The 21,092-nt window shown below is 44.3% G+C and overlaps 1 protein-coding gene across 3 annotated transcripts in view; it reads left to right on the top strand.

Annotated features, from left to right (window-relative positions):
- Positions 1 to 99: 99 nt before the first annotated feature.
- The window catches only part of GRB10 (growth factor receptor bound protein 10), a 146,055-nt gene continuing 125,062 nt past the window's right edge, over positions 100 to 21,092 (top strand). Inside the window, exon 1 of one of the 3 annotated variants that reach the window (XM_042048690.1) lies at positions 100 to 241. The gene's annotated coding sequence lies outside the window, so the exon portion shown is untranslated. Of the gene's footprint in view, positions 242 to 493; positions 577 to 21,092 lie in introns of those variants that run through there. The other 2 variants (XM_042048694.1, XM_042048691.1) reach the window with 2 other exon arrangements.

Below are 21,092 nucleotides of genomic sequence, written 5' to 3'. Positions count from 1 at the left end.
CGGCGAGGCGCGGGCCGGGGCTGCGGCTGCGTGCGGCGGGGGCGGGAGCGGGGCGGGGCCGAGGCGGGAGCGGGGCGGGGCCGCCGGGAGTCAGCTGGGCGCGAGGGGAGAGCGCGGCGGGCGCCGTTAGCACCGGAGCCGGCGGCAGCAGCGCGGACAGGCGGGCAGAAGTTTTCTCCGCAGATCCCTCCCGCAGCCCGGGGACGCCTTGCAGAGGCGCGAACGTCCCCGTTCGTGTTGGGTGTGTTTTGCCTGTTTTTTCTTTTTTTTTTTTTTTTTTAACTTGTTTAATTGCCTTTTTTTTTTTAATATATATTTGATTTTTAATTTAATTTTTTTCAGTTTAATTTTTTTCTTTTGTTATTGTTGGTTTTGAGGCGCGTGGCTCCGAGAGCTCGCTCTCCCCCGCCCGCGCCCCACTCCGCCCCGCCGCCCGGAGGATCCCCCTCCCCGCCCGCGCTCCTGTCCCCGCCACCGCCGCGCACGACCCTTCCCCCGACCCCCTGCGCCCGCCCCAAACTTGGCGGGTGCGTGGCGCCCGGCGGGGACGGTGCCGGCCGGCCGCCCGCCCAGCAGGTAAGGGGCCGGGGGACGGCGCGGGGTGCGCAGGGGGGCGGCGGCTGCTGCTGCCTCTGGGGAGCCGCAGCGGGGGGAGGCCGGGCCGGGGTGGGTGAGGGCTCGCCGGCTCCTCGGTGGCGGAGGCCGGTGGGAGGAGGAGGAGGAGAGCAAACTTCCTTTTCCTGGGGCCGCCGGCGAGCCCCCCCCAGTGCCCGCGGGGAGCGCCCCCCGCGCACCGCCCGCCGCCCGGCGCGGAGCCCCCGGGGTCGGACGGCGTTCGGCCCGCGGCCGCGGGGCTCCGGGGATCGGCCCTTTTCCCCGTCTCGGGGCTTCCTTGCCGCGTTTTGTTTGCTCGCCTGCTGCGCGCCTCGCCCCGGCGGTGCCGGGCTTTCCCGTCGCCCCGCGCTCGAGGAGAGCGAAGACCTGCCCCGCCAGCTGCTGGTGGTGCTGCTGGCGCCCAAACTCCCCGGTGTTCCCCGCGCTGCGTTCATCGTTGCGGGAGAGCTGGCGGATGGGTAGTTCGCAGAAATGCCACCCCGGAGTGCTGCCACCTTCCTGCTCATCCGCGGCGGGGATGTGCGGCGGCAGCCGGGCGGCCGTGTGCCCGCGAAGAGCGGCCCTGCCGCGCCCCCGCCGTGCCGAGAGCCCGTGGATAGCCGGGGAGACCCTCCCTGGGGGAAGTGCGGGGCTTCTCCTGCCCCAGCTCCCCGCCGGGGAGAGCCGCGCACGCATGGCTCTCATTGTATAACTGTGGTACTGCAAACCGGGGCTGAAACCGTGGCATCTTTATAAGAACAGTTTGCAGTTAATTGGTTTGGCAGATGAACTCCTGCACAATCCTCTTGCCCGCTTCTGTTGCTTAAGTGCCAGCGCCCCCTCCCACCCGTTTCCCCCTTTTCCCCGCTTTCCTTTGAAGCGTCACATAACTCTGTATTGCCAGCAGGATGGAAAGTGCTGATTCAGCAGCCGGGAGCCCCACTCCATCTGAAGTGGTGGTCTGCCTGAAATGCTCCCATTTGTTGAAATGGGAACATGTGTTGCTGGTATGTCAAAGCAGCATTGATCAGGTTTTCTAAAACAGACCCAAAGAAGGTGGTTTGCTTTTCCCTTCACTAAGGCAGAATGAATTTGGGTTTGGGGTGAAGCAAGAGAGGGCAGGATAGAAGGGATGTGAGCGTCTGCCACCGTAAGTTGTGCTTCTAAGGGACAGCTGAAATTGTTTTGCCTTGTAAAGGTGCTTATGTGTTTTAACGGAGATGTTGCGGGATGCGTAGCAAGGATGCATTAATACTCCAGCTCCATCTATTCCTGTGTTTTGAGGCTAGTAGTTGTACTTACAGCTCTAGAAAAGGTACAGAGAAGGGCAACAAGGCTAATCCTGGGATTAAAGGGAGTGAGTTATGAGGACAGGTTAAAAAAAACCACCACAAACACATGGAGATTAGAACACCTGCTTGGAAAAGGGGAAATACGCTTGAAACTTTAAATGAGAGCTCTGACTGTGCTTGACGATTGTTTTGGGGCTGAGGCAGGGTGCAGGAGGTAAGCAGGATGCTCTTCCCATGCTGTTAGTCTTCCTGCAGGGCTTAACCTCTCAGTGCAGCATAAGAAGGAGAGCTACTCCAGAGCCATATTCCTCTGGCTACCTTTGTACGGGTATATGTTAATATCAGAGCTGCTTGGGTTTTCTTTCTCCAACACCGGACTCTTGTTAGAATCCTGCACAGTGTAGAGCAAACAGCAGAGCCTGAAGAGTGCTCTTTGGTAGCCTTACTGCGAACAGTAAACGGATAGAGCAGCAGACCCTGACGCTTGCCTCCGGTGATCATTTTACCATGTTATAGTCTGATCTATTTTCTTCACTTGGAGGTTATTTGTTTTTAAAGTAGGTCTTGTTTGCCCTGGCTACATATTAAAGATCTTGTGGTGCTTCCATGGTTTTCCTTTGTTTTGTTAATCAAACTATCCCCTCTCCTAACACTGTGTGAGTTGGCTTTTATCCTCACATACAGCCACACCTGGATTTCAGTAGCTCATTCCTGTGTTTTTTACTACGTAGTCCAAAAGTATTGCCTAAGTGCAAAATGGATCTCTGCATCTCAGTTCTGCTGAAGTGTATAGTGTGCACTCTGTGAATAAAACAAGTGTTTGCAGCCCTCTGTCTTGCGAGAGCTTAAATGACTCCAGCAAGAATTGTCACAAAGATTTTTTAGAAATCTTTGGTCATGTTCTCATCTGTGCTTGGGATGTAAATGGGCAAAAAGTATCTGGATCTTTCTGGCAAAGGTATCCTTCCAAGGCAGGGAGTTCCCAGCTGGCAGAGGAGAGGCATAGCTGGGTCATGCACTGCTTCTGCCAGCAGCACCAGAGTGTTGCGCTGGGAATTTGTTTTCTGACAGCCTCAAACTAGCAGATGTCCCTCTAGACTATGAGGCACTGTCAGCTTCCTTGGGCGTGCGTAGCAGTGGCAGCAGGCAAACTGAGGGGCTCCCGGGTAGTGTCACTCTGGGTGGGAACCTGCTGTCGCTCCCTTTTGCTGTGCCTCTCTACGTGTGGTTAGGGAGGTGACCGTGCTATATGAGGCCAGATTTCTAGGTATAACTTCTGCTTAGACCAGCTCAGATCTGTCTTGGGAAGTGTGTGTGTATGTTTGTGTGTGAAATGCACTCAGGTGCTTCTTCAGACCACTGAAATGGGGGGTGGGGGAGTAGCTGGAGGGGCACCTTTTGATGTCCAGTGGTATGCATTTTTAGGATGCATTTAAGTATTTGCTCAATTAAAAATTCCACTGGTTGCAGAAAACACTGTGGTGAAACCCACTACTATTTTCTGCTGGCCTTTTTATTCTAAACCTCTGAGTGAACTTTATTAATGGGGTCAGGGGAAAAGCTTTTCTTCGCTTTAAGCCAACATTTTTGTCCAAACTAAGACTAAGGAAGCCTGCTTTTCTTTGGATTTATCTCAGCTATGAGAACGTTGATGCCAGTTCATAGTGCAGTGTTTCTTAAGTGTGCCCACCTGGCCCAGTGTTTTCACAAACAAGGAAGATAACTCCTGAGACCTCTGCCTCTGTCAGGCTTGCATGCAGCTTGCCAGCTGGCTTGGCTACAGTGTGATTGCATAAGCCTCCTTCTGTAGGAAAGCAGGCTAAGAAGTTGGGATTGTTTTTCTTGGAAACTGGACCTGCTCCTGGCCATGTCCAAAATACACCAGTTGCAACTGTTCACCCAGGGAAATCTAGGAATGGAGATCCTTTACCAAAAAGTTGAAACCCCACAATCTTTTTTAGGAATTACAAGGAACGAGGTTACCAAGGAACCCTTTATTGTCACTGAGCTTTATTTACAGGTCTGCTGTCCTTGCACTGCCTGCTGGTCAGGAGAGCATGTTGCAGTCTAAACTTGGATGTGGCAAAGTAGTCTTGATTCCCTTTTTCTCCCAAACCAGTGGTTGTTTTGAAACATAATGTTATGAAGTAAACAGATGTCACCTCACTGACTTCTCTTTCTTTATACATGTTGAACTGTGCACTTCTGAACTAGTGCCGTGCCAGGTCTTTCCTATTCTCATGCCATCTGTTGAATTGGACAGCAGTTCTCCCTTTAGCTCAATATGGCTCCTCTGTCTCATTGTGGATTTGGAGAGTACTGTCCTAGAAAGCCAGATTCCACTATGGGTGCATCATTAAAGAAAACTGTTGATCAGTATGAGGCATCCTGTCTACAAACAGTCTCTTAATGTCTTCAGTGATGAAACAACCGAAATAGCCTGACTTTATAAGATTTGGTTGGATGTATTTGACATTCCCTTTTCTTACATGCTTTATTTCCCTGGATACCATCTTGTCAGCAGGTACCTGGTGTAGAGAGATAGACACTACATTTTTCGTACAGGTACATTCATCTGAAAATGGTGGTGTTTATGGTTTCTAGCAGCTTTTGGACTTCAGATGTACATAGGAGCACTGAATCAGTGCCAAGGTATCCTGAAACTCTTTAAAAAAGAGATGTTCACATTCACACTAATATGCATCCATCGACTGAAAACTTCTTTCCCTCCTTGCCTTCCTAGGGTCCTTCATAAGTCGTAGATGGACCAGTTCATGCAGAGCAGATGGACATGGGTCTCAGGACTCAAGGCATTGCAATTTCATCCCCTGCTTTAGAGTAGTGCCCTTGTGAACAGTTCTGTTTTTCCTGGTCTCTGTAACAGAAAAAACCAGAGATTTCTGATTGATGGTGAGGAGTCACTCACAAAAGTAGGAGATTTTGAGCGCTGGGTGAGTCACCTTCTGTTAGAAGGTGGCAACAGCTTTATGGCTGCTGCTTGGGTTTTTACAGGCAAGCAACCTGTAGTGGCATTGACCAGAGACTCAGGTGTAGATTGAACAAAAGATATAGTCAGGACGAATTAAGGATGTGTTCTTCGAAGCCCAACACTAATGCTCGTTTACAAGTCAAGAGAGCTTTTAATGAAATCTGCTAATTGCATCCCAGTTAGTTAACCCATGGGGAATGCAGATTACCACTCCTGAATGGGTGCAGCAAAAGCTGTCTGTCATGAAGATCAGTTGTTTTAAAGTGGATGATCTTTTTAGCAGAGTAGGACACCTTCTTCAGTATCATGGATTATACAACATGTAAGTACTGCTGTAAATTAGTGTGAGGGACCTTCTTCCTGAATCCCTTCAGAAATCTTTGGTAAGTTGTTATATCCCTGGGTATCAAATGATAACTTTGGAGAGAGTAAAATGGTTGAGGAAAATGTGTAGTTCTCTGACATATGATATGAAGTAAAATTACAGGTTATATCAAGCTTGCAGATTGCCAAACTAGATCTAGAATAATCTAGGTGCATGGCATGAAAGTCTACCTGATTGACACTGAGAGAGGTGAAATGTGTCTTTCCTGGAAATCTTTGCAGCTTTCAAGACTGCTGTCTTTGAGTTTATGCTGTTTCAGGTATGATGGGATAAGGCATATTTGCTGGAATAGTTTGACCTGTTGGAGAAAGGATCAGCAGTGAGAAACTCCCCCTTTACCACATGATGATGGAACAGACTGTTTATTCTTCCCTTAAGTAATAACTGGGGAGAGGGTGAGTGGGGTTGCAAGTCTTAATTATACTGTGCAGTGTATTTATGAAAAAGCTTTGGGACGATGGGGATAGTCACAGTCCTTGGATGTTGTAGTGGTTTGGTCCAAAATACTCATTACTGTTTATCTGCTGTGAGATAAGAATTAGGAGAAATGCAAAACAGGCACCAAACTTGAAAGAATATAAAGAAGTTTATTAACAGACCTAAAAGAAGAAAAAAAATTATACCACACCTTCAGAACTCTCCTCCTCCCCCCACCTTCCTCCCTTCTCCCACTGACAATGTGAAAAGACAACCCTTGAGATGTTTAGTCTGTTTACCACTTCCATAATAACCTTGTTCAGTCCATTTAGAAAGAGAAGTCTCTTCTTGCTCATGCTATGAAAACATTATCACAACGAGACAGCCGCCCACTTCCAAATATTGTTCAGTCCATTTAGGAAGAGGAGTCTCTCTGCCTGCGTGTGAGTCCTTTCCCCCGACTTGCAGCTTTTCCCGCAACTGCCTTCGAGGGTCCACTCTTGAAGTTTTTTGGGGTACAATTTTAAGGTTGAGCCGTTCAGAAACAAAAACAGAGGCCCTTCTCCTTCCCTGGGAGCAAAGGGTCTTCATCATCTTCATCTTTAGGACTATCTCTGGGAGCATCTCTACGGACTGAGGTTTTCTCCTTTCCCGTTTGGAGCAAAAGTCCTCATCTGGTTCATCTCTCCCTGTCCAAACTTCTCATGAAATTACAGCTGCGTCAGCATCTGCCTATCTCAGCGCAGGTGCTTTTGCTCACGAGTTGAACACTCCACCCCCCATATCTTCATGAAATTACAACAGGATACTCTGATATATCATAGCTTCACAACAGAATTTCAGCTTTAAGCATCTCCTCTCTCTCTTCCCTCAGGTTTTCAGCTCTTCACAGCAATAAAAGGGTTACTCTCACCTCAGCCTTGCAGCTTTACAGCTGGAATGTTGAATTTTTCTTATCGCAGTGGAGAGGGGGGAGAGCCGAGCCGCTCCGGCTGCCCACGGCAAGGCAGTGGGGGGGGGTTCCACGGCTGGAACAGGTCCATCGGCTTCAGGATGGCCGTGGCCCGGCCCGGCCTGGCCCAAGCAGGGCCTGGCCGGGCCCGCTGGCCCCCACACGGGGCCTGCAGCCACCTGTGCCAGCGCCGGAAACGAGAGAGAGAGCTTGGAGGGGGAGTTTGCCTATTCTTAAATGTGGATCACAGAGGTGATCACAACTTTAAGTGGCTTAGAGAATTGTCCATATTCAAACTGGCCAGCTGATAGGTTCTATCAGTTCCCAGAGAAAACTGTAAGCACCCCTTAGCAAGGACGTCCCTTCCGGGACTATGCTTGCTAACCTATGACAGATGTGGAGGTGGTGAGTGCCCCAGACAAACTTACTGGGAGCACCACTACCATCTCTGCATTCTCTTCTTGTGCGCAGATGCTGTAGAATATTTGGGAAAGAAATACGGTGCCCTATTTCTGTTGTATTCTTTTGCTGGACTCCAGGGGAAGACTGCAAGAGGTTTTCCCATTATCTTACACTCCTGCTGTTGAGCTGTCATCCTTAGGCCAACAGCAACAAGTTGAGCAGCTATGTTTATCTTAGTGCTCAACAATTGCATTAATGGTTGCAATATTAACCATTGGACGGTTTTGTTGCTCTAGCTGTAATATTCAAACAATGCATTTCTTAGTGAGTCTGTTTTAGCTTTTTTGGAGGCCAAACCCAAGGACCATGGGGACGTTCCAAAAAAGACAGTTTTGCACAGACAGGGCATGATGAATGGGGTAATTGTAAACATATGTTTGGTTAAACCACAAGCAAATCAACCTCTCATTCTTCCCAGCCTCCATCAATGCCAGCTTCTACTAGCTCACAACAGGACAAAAATAGGAAATTACTTTCCTGGCAGACAAACCATAGAGGAAATACCATACCATCCTGTTGGAATAAGCCTATAGCCCAGTAGGAAGGAGCTCTCCTGCTGAGCAGGAGTGGGGATTTCTACATTTGTTCACGCAGTAAACATCAGTGTGGTCCTTGCACTCCCTTGATGCTCTTGCTGCAGAATTTTGTGTCAGCAGAGAAATCTGAGAAACTGAGCGTCCGCATTCAAGCTGAGCCTATGATTGCTGAAGGCAGCTAAGAAAGGGTGGATAATACTCCACGAGACCAGTATCATTCTTCCATTATGCATCCCTGGTGAGAAAATCAATAAGCAGGGAGAATCTGTAAGTCTGTAGACTCTTTTCATGGTAGAGATTAGCATGTGATGAACACTTAGAAACTTCTTTCAGTGCTCAGCGTCCAAATTCTGCCTTATTGATGACTTGATTGAGTGGCTATAGCTCTGTCCAAACTTACGTTGTTAGTTTGTAGCATGAACTAAGTTTTCATGAGTTACTTTTTTTACTTTGCTTGACTTTATTTCTAGGTCATCTTCAGGTGTTAATTTAAATTTTGAAACTATGAGGAAGGGAATCCGTAAAATGTCACTCAGATCTTTCACTGCTGATGTTGCTGTTAGTGAATGATCTGTGGTTCTGTGATTCTGATTTGACACTTAAATGTAGTTTTGGTCGGGGAGTTGCAACTGGGCTCTGTGTGCATGCTTCATATATTTGTAGATACCAAAACTAACTGGCAGCAAGGATTTGAATCCTTTACTAGAGAAAAAACTGCTAGAAAAATTTTCCCAGATACTGATTCTAATGGAGGATAGTAGGACAAGAAAGTTGTATATTAGAAAGGATTAGAGCAGGAGTTTTCAAGTCTGAAATAAAAATGGGGTGGTGATTTTATTTTTTCCTCCCTGCTTTCTTCTTTTCTTCTTTTCCGTGATGTTCATCTCTGTCAAACTACTAGGTATGGATTCAGATAGGAGAATGTTCTCTCTCCTTAAATGGGAATTGAGAGAGGGGGTGAGAAGGACTGGGGGAAGGTAAAATCTTTAGGTTGGTCTTGCTTAGTGTACTGTTAAAGCTCTGAGCATCCTTGGAAAGGAATGAGGAGCTTTTATTATATCAAAGCACAAGTGTGGAATTAAACTTCAAGGAGTTGGAAAAGCTAAAAATTCAGAAGGCACAAGACAGAAATATCACAAGCTTTCTTAAAAGGCCTGCTTCCCCTTCTGGCTCGAATGTATTAAAGTCCATTTAGGAGAATGTTAAGGGAGAAATATGTATTGCAAGGCTATCGATTCTTTCTGAATTAATGTCTTGTGGGGGATCATTCTTCATTCTAATAGCTACTCCTGCTGACATCACCCGAGATGTCAGGGGATTATGTCAGAATTCAAGCCTTGATATTGTGCAGAACAATGGCTCAAGTGCTGGCAGATGCTTTCTTGATGGCTCAGGTTGCTTTTGTTTATCCTGTCCATCTCTAACTGTGATGTTCCAGTTACTGTACATGGTCACAGCAAGAGATGTAGTAAACAATATCCAAGAGAAGTGTATCTGTGCAGCATGATTGTGAGGACAAAATGCTTCTTGCCTCTGCATCTTATGCTAGAGGCAGATTTGCCATAATCTACATGCAGAACGCATGCATTTTTAACACTTTATGAAAAAGCTCACCAGCTGTAACATTGTCATCTTTTGTTTTGTTCTGTTATTTGTTGTATTATTTTGTTTGTCATTCCAGGAATTCTGAGTCCGAAAAGTTGAGGCCAAAAGGGGGTGGGTTTTGTGGTGGAGGCTTTTTTTCCCCCCGGTCTGTTGGTTGGTTTGTTGTTGTTTGTTGGTTTGCTTTTTTTCCCTCCCTGGCTGTTGGGCACCTAGTTTTAGTTTTTAAATGATGATTGTAATGAAGGCCCTTGTGGTTTAACCTGCCAGGCAGCTAAATGCTGCACAGTTGTTCACTCACTTTCCTCCACATCACTGGGACAGTGAGGAGAATTGGAAAGAAGGCAAAACTAGTGGCTTGAGATAAAGACAGTGTAGTAGAACAGAAAAGGAAGGTAAAATAATAACTAAAAAAGAGTATACAAGCAAGTGGTGAACAGTGTAATCGCTCAGCACCTGCTGATTGATGCCCACCCAGTCTCCAAGCAACAGGCCACTGCCTCCCAGCCAACTCTCCCCAGTTTTTTTGTTCAGCATGATGCCATATAGTATGGAATATTCCTTTGGCCAGTTTGGGTCAGCTGTCCCGGCTGTATCCCTTCCCAGCCTGTTGTTCACCCCAAGCCTCCTCACTGGTGGGGTGAGAAGCTGAAGAGCTGTTGACTTGGTGCGAGCACTGCACAGCAATGACTACAACATCAGTGTGTTATCAGTATTATTCTCATCCTAAATCCAAAACACAGTGCTGTACCAGCTTCTAGAAAGAAAATAATTGCACCTCAGTTGAAACCAGGACAACCCTGTGAGGGGAAAGCAATCAAAATAGCCCTTTATGATGCTCTAGAAATGACTAGACTGGAATGTCACAGTCTATACTGACTTTCATGAACTGATTCTTTTGATGCACTTTACTGGTAGGCTATTATAACATTACACATAGTCATCACATTTAGCAGTTGAAAGGGTTTCCAAGAGGCATTAGGTTTACTTTCCAAAAGGCTTCAGGAGAACTGAGCAGTGAGACTGAGATGAGCTGTAGGAGTGGAGAGCAAATGCTGTTCAAGTTGCTGACATCTCTAATGTGTACTCTGACTTATTTCACATTCGGCATGCATTTTTTTGTTCTAGAGCTGATGCTAAAAAAGGTCAGGAAAAATCTCTGTGGAGCTCCTTGCTAGCAGAGGTGGATTACACTGTTAACACACGGGAAGTCAGAGGAGCATTGCAAAAGCTGCTGCAGCTGCTGCAGTTTAAGTGTGTGGTAACAGTTGTAACACCTGGTTGAGTTGTTGGAAAACTTTCTTCCTCAGTGGTCTTTGAAAAACAGTATTGATACCAGCCTTCAGTAGAAGAATGGCATTGCAAGATGTCTTGCTAATCTTAACCTTAACTAATTTTGGTAAATGTGTAATTTGTCTTCATTTACTTGTTAATGGTTCAACTCTTCTTCCCAGGAGCAGAAGTAGTTCTCACAGGTGTTTGTAAAATGGATTATTTTAAAAAATTCAGTGAAAGAGTTCTGTGCTGTAACAGCCTGACTTCGTCTTGTACGTGTTCATCTCTGAGAACTTCTTGGGTCCCTCATGTCCAACAGTCCAGCTCTTCCTTAACAAGATTTATTCCCTAGGGGTCTCATTTAAGTTCATGTGAGCTAAGGTGACATATCTATGGGTGATGTGAAGTTGCCTTCCAGCTCAATTTGACAGTGCTCAACTGTGGTAGAGTTTCAGGGAGACAGCACACCTGCAGCTGTCAGAGAGGCAGATCACTTTTACCTCTTTGAGTGTTGAAATACTAATTTTTTGTGTGTGTCTACAATTTGAAGAGGTGAAGAAACTTCTCCCCTAGAAGAGAGGCAGATCTTCATTTCTCAAGGGATGTGGGCCATGTTAAGAGCTCACTGTTACCAAAAGATGATGATGTTTTTGTTGGAGTGTTTGGGTGTCTTACCTTGGGCCAGCTTGGTGGTTTGCTACGTGTGTGCATGGCTGACACTCTAACTGGGTAGAAAAGCTATACTGTGTACTTGTTTTTCCTGAGGTTGGTTTTCTTCTGGGTTAAAGGATAGGATCAGTTCTTGGAAGCATGTGGTGGGGCAGCTGAGGTGAGGTGCCCTTCCAGGGAAAGGAAGAGGAACAAGAAAGAGAAGAATAGGTCCCATCTCTTTTCAGTGGCAGCAAACTGCTGGGCCAGCTTGGCAACCCAGCAAATTTTTTTTTTTTCCTTTGTGCATTTCAACAGATCTTATGGTGCTACACAAGCAAGCAAGCTAAAGACTAGACCTGGCTTTGTAGAGGGTTTCCAGAGCCTGCTTGTGTTTGCAAGCTTTACCTGTTGAAGGGAGTTTTCTGCAATGTGTGGGGGTTAACCTTGTGTTTGATCTCTTTGCTGCCCTGGAATGTGGATGAAAGCGATGTTCGCCTTAATTTAACTTATTTTTTTGATAAAATGGACCTGTGTTGCTGGGCTGTTTTCTTAAAATGAATATGAAATATGTCAGTGCTAGGTGGGGTTTTTTATTGAGCAACTCAGCCGTAACAAAAATGTTACTATTGCTGTTGTACATTTAAAGAAGATAAAAATATCACCTTCACAGTTTCAGAAGATTATGTAAGGTATGTGTAGCTGTATCTTATTATATGATCGTCATAAAACAGAGCAACTGAGGAAGTAACTGGTAATAAATCCATCATTATTCATATTACGAGAAATAGCAAGCATAATAGCTGTTCAAACACCAGAGATTTGGTTGACTTGCTCTGAAACGTAGTGGTAAAACATACTTGTTTCAGACCAGTTACCAGCTGAAATGTTTTTTTTTCCTGGAATGTCTCATCTGTTCCCAGTCTCAGAATCCTAGAACTGCCTGTGAGCTGGTTTAGCCGTTCTGCTCTGATCAAGAAGGATTTCTGTAGCCAAAGTCAAATAAAGGCGTTTGAGGTGAGTGCTCTGGAGTCTGATAGGAAGTGGTCTTGATGGCTGTGGGGCAGATCTTGCCCATGAACTCCTGTGACTCTTGAGGGGCTGCCTTAGAGCTGCAATTTCTCATCCCTGCTAAGGCTGGCCTGCTTTAGCCTGAAAAAAAACCAACCAACCAACCAACAACGCTGCAGACTGAAAACCAAAATAAGTTCTTCAGTAATTATTATTCTTGTCTGTGGTAAATGTGGAATGATTTTGGGAGCAAGGTGACATGTCATGGATTTTCTTCATTTTACCAGAGTTTAGGAAGGCCTGGAGTTCAGGTTCTTGGGTTCAGGATTGCACAGCAGTGGCTGGGGTTTCTCTTCAGAAACATTTCTGAGTAGTGTTTTCCATAATTTTAGCACAAAAATGATTGAGTTTTGACTAGCTTAGTCTTTCTGGCTGGATACCAATTCCATTATATTGTGGACTCTTAGATGGATGGAGGAAGGGATCTTTTCTCAGCCTTTATTACAGGGGCTTGCCTCATCTAGAAACAGCTTCTGTCTCTTGCAAGGTCATTTGGAGAATGACAAAATGTGTATTAAATGTTCTCCCCATGCCCTGTGTTTTACTTTGAGCATTCTCTATCAGCTGCTGAATGAACTTCAGGTTTTATAACAAATGCTACTCATAATGCTTCAGTTGCTTTGCGTAGCTGTGTTAGATTTTGGGGCTGTTGAGGTGAAGGAAGTAATGAACGAGCAGTAATTTCATGGGCACACTAATGTGGTTGCATACAAATAGCAAGTTTGTTCCTCTTCTCAGGATATCTGGCCAACTTGTATGCTTTCCTTCAGCCATGTCACATCTGTACTGACTTTGGCAGTGGTTCAGAGAAGACTCATCCAGCCAGAGAAGCATTCATGGGATGAGTACTTTTAAAAATTAATTGTTTTATTTATTTTTTTTTAAAGTGTGTGGGGACTGAAGCTTTCTTCCTGTGTGCAACTGCGGCTTGTCTAAAGTCAGTGTTTGACTGCAGATCAAGCGGTGTGGTCAGAGTGAATTTTTGCCTAAACCTGTGTTAGAGCCATAAATTGTTGCGTTGTGTGGGCAATGATCTTCCAGTACCTGGTCTTAGTCACCTCTTCCTGCCAATATCCTCTACTTCTGCAGCTGTAACTGTGAAACCAAGCAAGGAAGTGTGTGTATTGTGTGAGGAGCTCAAGAACTCTTTAAATTCTGACTTACCATTTTGAAAGCCTGGAGGTTTCTGAGGTGGAACACATATATGTATAGCCCTTTTTTGGTTTCTGAGAGAGGTGTATCTCCTCTGCAGTTCAATGCATGCTACATCCAACACTTCTTTGGAATCCCTGGGACGTTAGGATGAAGCGTTTCAGCAACGTGGTGTATGCAGGGCTGGTTTGTGTTGAAGTTCTGAGTGGGGCTGGGGGCTGCTGGGCTTGGTGGTAGTGTGGAAGCTTTGCAGGGCTGTGGCTGTGTGTGGAGCTGAGAGGCTTGGAGCAGGGAGCTTTGGGTTAAGTCTTTGTATAGTCTTCTGGGATCCTTTTAAAAGTAGTGCTGTAACGGGGTAACTCAGGATACCTGATACCTTAGCCTCAAGTGAGGTCCCTAGAAAACCAAGGGACTGCAAGGTTTTAATAAAAGTGATTTTCACCCAAGGTGCTGTCTCTGAAATCCATTAGCAGTTTAAAATTAACCAAATATTCTGGGTAGCTTAAATTGATTTTTATGACTTTCTGCCACTTTTATTAGATGAGTCTCTTTACAACCTTGTTGCTTTAAGTGCAGCCTGGATCGTGAATGTTTTATTTTATCAATGGAGATGATTTTGTAGCATGGCAGTAATCTTCCTAAAGATTTGCCTGGTCAATGAAGAAGTAACAGCATTTGTAAAAACTAAAGCAGAGTAGCTTTATCCTGAAGTAGCTGTATCCTAACACTGACCAAACCTATAAAGCTTTGAATTATCATGTCATCTTCCACTGGGAAACACCACAAGATCTCCTGCCCTTTTGCATCCTGTAAGAAAGAATTGAGCCATCTCATTATTAGGGAGGAAAAGCTGAATACAGACTAGAGATGTAAAATTTATCTAAGAATATAAATGAAGGCCAACTAAAAATGGTTGGATCTTTTTTTATTGTGATACATACCAAAAAAGAAATATTAGAAACCATTTCAGTCTGGTTTTCAGCATTTGATTAACAGTTTCTAAGTGACCTCTCTGCTCATATGTGTGTTTTGTAGCATTGGGAGGGGAGAGGGAAAGCTGCCTTAAAGGAGAGAGTTTAGGAGCCATGCTGAGAACCTAGAAGAGGAGGCACAAAGAAGGGCAGTATTGATACAACTCAACTTTTTCATCCTCTTGATCTTTTGGAGTTTCCCTTCTCATAGTGCATCCACTTCTTAGCAGTGTGAGAGGAGAAGGAATCAAATTGACTTCCACAGTCATATGTGTCTTTCTAGTGTGATATGGAGAAAAGGCAAAGTAGGCTGCACCTCCACCCTCCTCTGGTGAAGATGATGTGATGGGTGGGGGAATGTCTTAACTCACAGCATGGCTAAATCATGGCTCTGAAAAAGATTACTGATATGATTGTCTTTTTGGAGTAATGCTAACACTTTCTTGGAGCTGCTGTGAGGCATCTGTATGAGAGAAGCCTGCAGGTTTTGGTGGATGTGTTTTGCCTGTGTGATGGTTGTATCACTCTGTTTGCTCCCACGTCCCAGCTCGTGGAAGTTAAATTCTCTCAGAGATGATGGCTTCTCCAAAGGTGGAGGAAGTGTTAGGAAAAAAATGGGGAGAGAAGGAGTATTTATACCACAGTGCATAGTAAACATCCTGCTTGTGATACAGGTAGCTAAGTCATGTCTAAAACTTGGCCTGGCTTCTGTCCTGGTCTAAACCACAAGTGTTACTTTTGAGTGGATGTTTATGTGCTGGGTGTCTTGTGGCCTGGTGGCCGTTTGGACAGCCAGGGATTCCAGGGATAACCACATGGTGAGGCACCTGAGCAAAAGTGCTTCTGCTGAATGCAAACAGTGGCACAGTAGAACTCCATGAAATGGCAGTGTGTGCTTACCTTTCTTGACTTAAAGTGTTTACACCGATTGATTTTATTTTTTAAAATAATTTTATTTTTCCTTCTTCTATTTTCCAGCCCTGTCACTCTTTAGGAGTGACTTGTGCTTTGCCTTTGTGGACTGTCAGCCTCATGCTCCAAGATCCCAGTATCTGCAGTTGTAAATGTGCAAAGTGGAGAGCAGAGGGTCATTCCTGATGGAGAGGGATGGGCACTGCCACTAATCCTGTAAATCCACAGTGGGTCCCTCCCATGCACAGAAACCTGATCTTAACTCCTACATCTTCCTTTGCTGTGATATTTACATATAATTCCTTCTTCTTAAAACGAGAGGGAGTTGGATCTAGTCAGATTTGAGGAAAACTGCATGAGCTAGCCTTATGAATATTTATCTCTGCATCAGCATCTTACTCAGGGATACTCAAGAAAAGATGACAAATGACTGTCTTTTTGACATGCACAGTATAAAGCAAATGCAATTTCAAAGCCTCCCTTAAGCCTCTGTGGCATGCTTAAATATCTTCCAGTTGCATGGTTAAAGGCTGAAATAGGTCTTGTACCCAGGAGTGCTGGATTTGGGAGATTTGTGAAATGCCTATCCCCAGCTACTTCCATTGATGCAAATGGTGGAGGTCGAAGTGGTGTATGTGGAGAGGGGCTGGAGAGAGAAAATTGGCTGAATAAGATGATAGTGCTTGCAGTTAGTTATGTCTAATCAGAGTTCATTTCCTGTAGATATTCCCAGAGGTTTTGCATAGTGAGAACAAATGCAAATGCAGTTTGGAATACACTGGTGCTCACAGTCCATGAGCTAAAAAAAAAAAAATTGAAGGGATTGAGGTTTTGTTGGTTACCCTTGCCACCCCCAAACTTCCAGATATGCTTGCTACTGAGTAAGTGTTAGTGCCAAGCTGCAGAGTGATAGGATTGCATCTTTCAGTACTGACTGAGTTAGCTCTCCTGGGGTAGCCATGTATAGATTATTATCTTCCACCCTCTTCTGCAAGAAGAAATTTCTCTGTTCCATGTATTCTTCAAAAACCTGATGGGCAGTGGAACCATAAGATTTTGATCCACAGCTTGTAGATTGAGGCTAAGCATTAAAAAATGCACATAGACATTACAGTCAAAGTGGTGTTTCTGCTATTTGTCCTCCAGAATAAGACTGAACAGTAAAATTTGTAGGGCTTGAGGGTATGGCCCACGTGCCTCTCTCCTGTCAGGTTCTGGTTTGTTTGTAGTGTTAGGGCATAGCTGGATCCGTGTATCAACAGAGGCAAGTGCCTGTGTTAGACTTTAAAAGATACTTTAACACCTAAGGTTTTAACTTGGTTGGGATTTTCTTTTTTTTCTTTTTTTTTTGGGTCATTTGAGCCCTGAAGGTTACAGTGGGTATGCAGCTTGTTGGTATTCTCATTTTGGGTACTGTGCTTTGAAGAAAGAGAGGAGACAATGAGTCTGTTAAGCTTATTTTTCTTGTAGCACAGTGCTGGATCGGGAGAGGAGACTTTACACAGGTCAACTAGTCAAGGAAAAGCTGGAGTTGTAGGTGTGTTTCTGACGGCAGCTTGGTGGCAGCGGTTGGGAAAACTGCTTATTCCTCACAGATCTTGGCTGTCGACTCTCTGGGGTTTTTTTGCCCCTTTATCAGTTTTGACTTGGTGCTTCTCTTTTATCTTTTCCCTATGCCCTCACTCCACCCAGTACAGTAATGTTTTCCTAAATCTTTGCTTTTTAAACCTTTCTGTTTCTTCTCAAAGTTGTGGGCATGGAGAACATAGTATTCCCTCTTTTCTTTGCAGCACGCTTTCATAGATTTGAAAGATTTCATCATGACCCTTACTTTTGCTTCTTTTGGCTGAGCTCCAGTTAATTCTGTTTTTTCTTTTTTCCTCCCAGATGTCATGTTTTTCTAATTCTGTGATGTTCCTATTGCTTTTGCTTGGATTCTTTCCAGTTGATCTTTTCCGAAATTTGCTGAAGATCGGGTACAGCTTTGTGCTGGAAGCTTTATCAGCCACAAGTAGAGCAGAACTGTTGCTTCATGATTCTCACATATGTTCCTCTATACATTCCTCTATGGTATTTGCCTCTTTCTCAACAAAGAATTTTCTAGTTTCTAAAACTTGCTTTGAATTAAGTCTTCCAGCAAGCTGACTGCTTAAAGTTAGCAGCTTCCCCAAGTTTAATGAGAGTCATTTTCTCCTTCATTATCTAGATCATTAGAGTTAGAATAGTGTGGGACCAGGGCAGATCTCTGCAAAGGTTATTCAGTATGTCAGGCTATTTTGTGAGTATTTCAGGTTTTTTTGACGTTCCAAGCAGATACAAGTCAGTGCAGTTGCCCAGTCACTTTCAAATCTGCCATAAGATGACTGTTTGCATTGATAACAGTATGACAAAGTTTTCTTATCTTTTGGTAAGAATGCAGTTTGAATCTTTTGATGTGGTTTCACTAATGTCAAGATTCAGATTCAGTGTCTGCTGCTTCTGTGTTCCTAAAATACATTATTCTGACGTAGCAGGATGTTGAGTTGGTTTGACTTGGCTTATACATGAACAACCAGTTTTTGTTGAGTTTAATCTTTTATTTTCTTTTTGGCGCTAGAAATGGGTTTAATGGCAAACGTGTGAATTAAGCAACAAGTATCATTCTTAATGTTTTTCTTTCTACTCCTTTCCCCTCCCACTTCTGTAGGAAATCACTGTTTGCCATTCTCCAGCCTCTGCTACCTTCTCAATCCACTATGAACTTTCAAAAATGACTGCTAATGATGTGAAGCATTAAAAAAACAAAATCCAAACTGTTCAATTCATTACTGAGTTTCATGAAAACCAGCTAATTTGAGAGAAAGCTGATTCATCTCTTTATTTTTTCTTCTCTCTCCTATCATCACTAGTAATAGTTTGAGTTTGTTGTTGTTGGGGGCTTTTTCTTGTTGTGGTTCTTTTGTTTTTTAGTGGTTTTTTTTTTGGTTGGTTGGTTTTTTGTGTTTTTTTTGTGTTTTTTTCTTTTGTTTTGGGTCTTTTTTTGAGTGTTGTTTTTTTTTTTTTTTTTGGGGGGGGGGGGGCTTTGATTTGGTTTTTGTTTTGGTCTTGTTACCTGTAGCTTTTTTGAGAAGGTGTTGAGTTAGCTGACCTTTCCCTTAATTATTATTTTATTGCTGTGGAATTGCAGAATGAGTTTTTGATGTGTCTTGTTTCACTTTCACTTATTTTGATATTGCAATAATTGTCTGCAGGCTGTTGCTCTTTTAGTGGAGTGCAGATGGATGGACTTTGCTTGACCTCTCTACCTAACGAGGCAGACAGACTAACTGTTGCTTGCTTTTTGTCTTGTGTGGGCAACCGTAAAACTTAAATATCTTGGGTCTGAGGATTAACTAAAATCTGGAGATGAGAGAGAATGAACACTCAGTGGCAGAAGGCTCTCTTCAAATACAAAGCAAATTCTTTCATCCAGAATGAATATACTGAAATGGTTAAAGGGCAAATGCCAACAGGCTGAATTTTTGCCTCAGCTTTTTTGTCAGACTTGGGTTTGAGAACAACATTTAGTTTGTGCTCCTGGTCAGCCCAGCCATAATTCAGAAGCCATGAAACGTTTTATATATGTTGCTTCTGCTACTGTCTGAGATTAGAATAATTGAAAATAGAAAGTACTGAAATATACTGATGAACCCAAAATGACTAGATAATGATATGATAAACTACAGGCTTAGTCTTGTGTCACCACCGGATCTAGAAGCGTGTTGGATAAGGGGATGTTGACAGAGTGGAGAGAGTGAACAATGGTAATGCTGTTCACAAAATAAGAACCCTTCTGAAAAGGAACGTACAGTTTCAAGAACAGATGGTCTAGTGGTAATAGAGACTAACAAATTTTTGTTGGCTGGCAGCCGTCTTTCAGGTTAGGATTTTGTCTTTAAAGCTCTTTCATAGAGTTGACTTCCTTGCTGCAAAGTGCTTGGTAAAAGGACAGAGTAAATTCCTCCTGGGAACTTGTTCTTCCTGGTCTAACAAAAACGAGATTACAGTGGAAACACAAGGTGAGGGACAGTCAGCTCACGGTGACAGGTAGGCTTTGTTGAAGCAGCCTGTGGATATTTTGGATTTTGTTCTGCTCCCTGCACTTCAGAATTAGCATGCTGCAGGACGGTTGTCACCCCTGTGATGGAAGGTGGGAAGACTGACTTGGGAGCATGCACAGGTCTTGCTTTGATCAATTTCTTCTGCAGAAGAAGCATATTGTTTGTGAGACAGAGCTTACATAATCCTCCTTCTGTGGTGTGTGTAAACATATTTAACACAGGCCTTTTGTTTCTTGACTAGTTTAAATTTAATAGTGTATGTACAGTGTGGAAGGGGACAGAAGAGGGGTGAGTTAGAATGCATTTTGGATTTATCCTCTCCTCCAGTAGCCCAGAACTTGTATGGACTCAAACCAAGCAAAATGGAGATTTAATAATCCCATTCTTATCTTCTGTCTGTGCCCTAAAAGCAAACTGACTGTCTCTAACTAATCAGTGGTATTGGAACCCTCAGTCTTCCTTTGCTGGGTTTATTCTCTTGTTGCACAGTAGCTGGGAGAAAGGCTTTAAATGCAGAATTAGCATATAAGCCTGTGCCATTTTTGGCTGGCTGTTAATGTTTAAAGTCTTTAAAGTTGCCCGCTAAAGACAAGGCAGAAGAACAAACGTTGTCCTGGGTATGTGGCATGTGTGTTCTTGTTTAATATCGGAATTTGTGGTATGGCCAGGGATGCTTGCCAGCTTTGGCAGTACAGGGCACAGTTCAGACACTTAAGTACTGTACTAAAAATAACAGGACTATTTTAGACTGGGACCCAATTAGGGAGAGAATAACTTGTTGCTCTGCAATCAGTAATCTGAAGTAGCAGGCAGGCTGCAATGCGCACGTAAACTTGGCTGTTTTGCTTGTGGAGTTGCCAGTTTTGACACTGCTTCCTCGCTGTTTTCCTTAGATGCTTTTCCAGAGGTTAAAAAAACCCTCAAAAAACCCCCAAATACCCTTCCTCTTAAGGCAGACTTTATGTGCTTTAGTTCACATTTTGATATTGCAGTGTTTAATAGCATTACAGCTCCTAATCCGCCAGTGTTGGTGTGCGAAATTCCTAGAAGGCAGGGAGCGGGAGGTGAGGAGCGGTGCTCTCCCTGACACAGCGAGTGAGCTTCACTCTGCCCCACAGAAGGGCAGCAAGGGTGAATCTGGGCAGTCAAGGAGCAGAGGGGCTCTTTGAACACAGTTGCTTTTCCCTTGGTTTGCCTCCTGGGAATGGAGAAGCAGGGAGTATGGTTCCTGAAATTTGTTGCTGCTGCTACTTAGTTTTCTGTGTCAAGAAATACAGTGAAAATGACTTGCACGTTTAACCTCCTGAAACAAAGCATTACTTTACACTTCACTAGTTTCTCTCTGATGGTTTTATTTTTGGTGATGCTGCTGGCTGCCACCTTCTATTAGACCGCTTGGATTTCAGTGAAGCAAGTTAGAGGAATCTGAATTTCTCAGTGTACAGTGTGTGTGGGGCGATGGGGAAGGGACAAGCATGCTCCAGCATCCAAATCCCCTGGTCTTGGAGGGCTTTCAAGTGATTGGCTGCATCTGATCACAGTTTTCTGCCACTGCTCAGAGTGGGGTTGTGGATGAGGGAATGCTTTATGGAGCCTTACGCAAACGCTGCGTTGGATAGACTTGAGCTGATGCTCGAGATGAAAGCAAAATGCACCTAAAATTTCTGTTTTTGTAGATGTCTTTCTAGCATGCTATTTTGAGAACATGAAAAAGCCAGGATCTTTCTGGTGTTGTGACTCTCATGCTGTTTTGAA

This window comes from Corvus kubaryi, unplaced genomic scaffold, assembly GCF_017639235.1.
Source record: "Corvus kubaryi isolate FWS band 111438036 unplaced genomic scaffold, C.kubaryi_AGA036_p1.0 68, whole genome shotgun sequence".
Classification (NCBI taxonomy): Eukaryota; Metazoa; Chordata; class Aves; order Passeriformes; family Corvidae; genus Corvus; species Corvus kubaryi.
The sequence above is the reverse complement of the archived record's forward strand: the minus strand, read 5'-3'. Positions and strand labels throughout refer to the sequence as shown.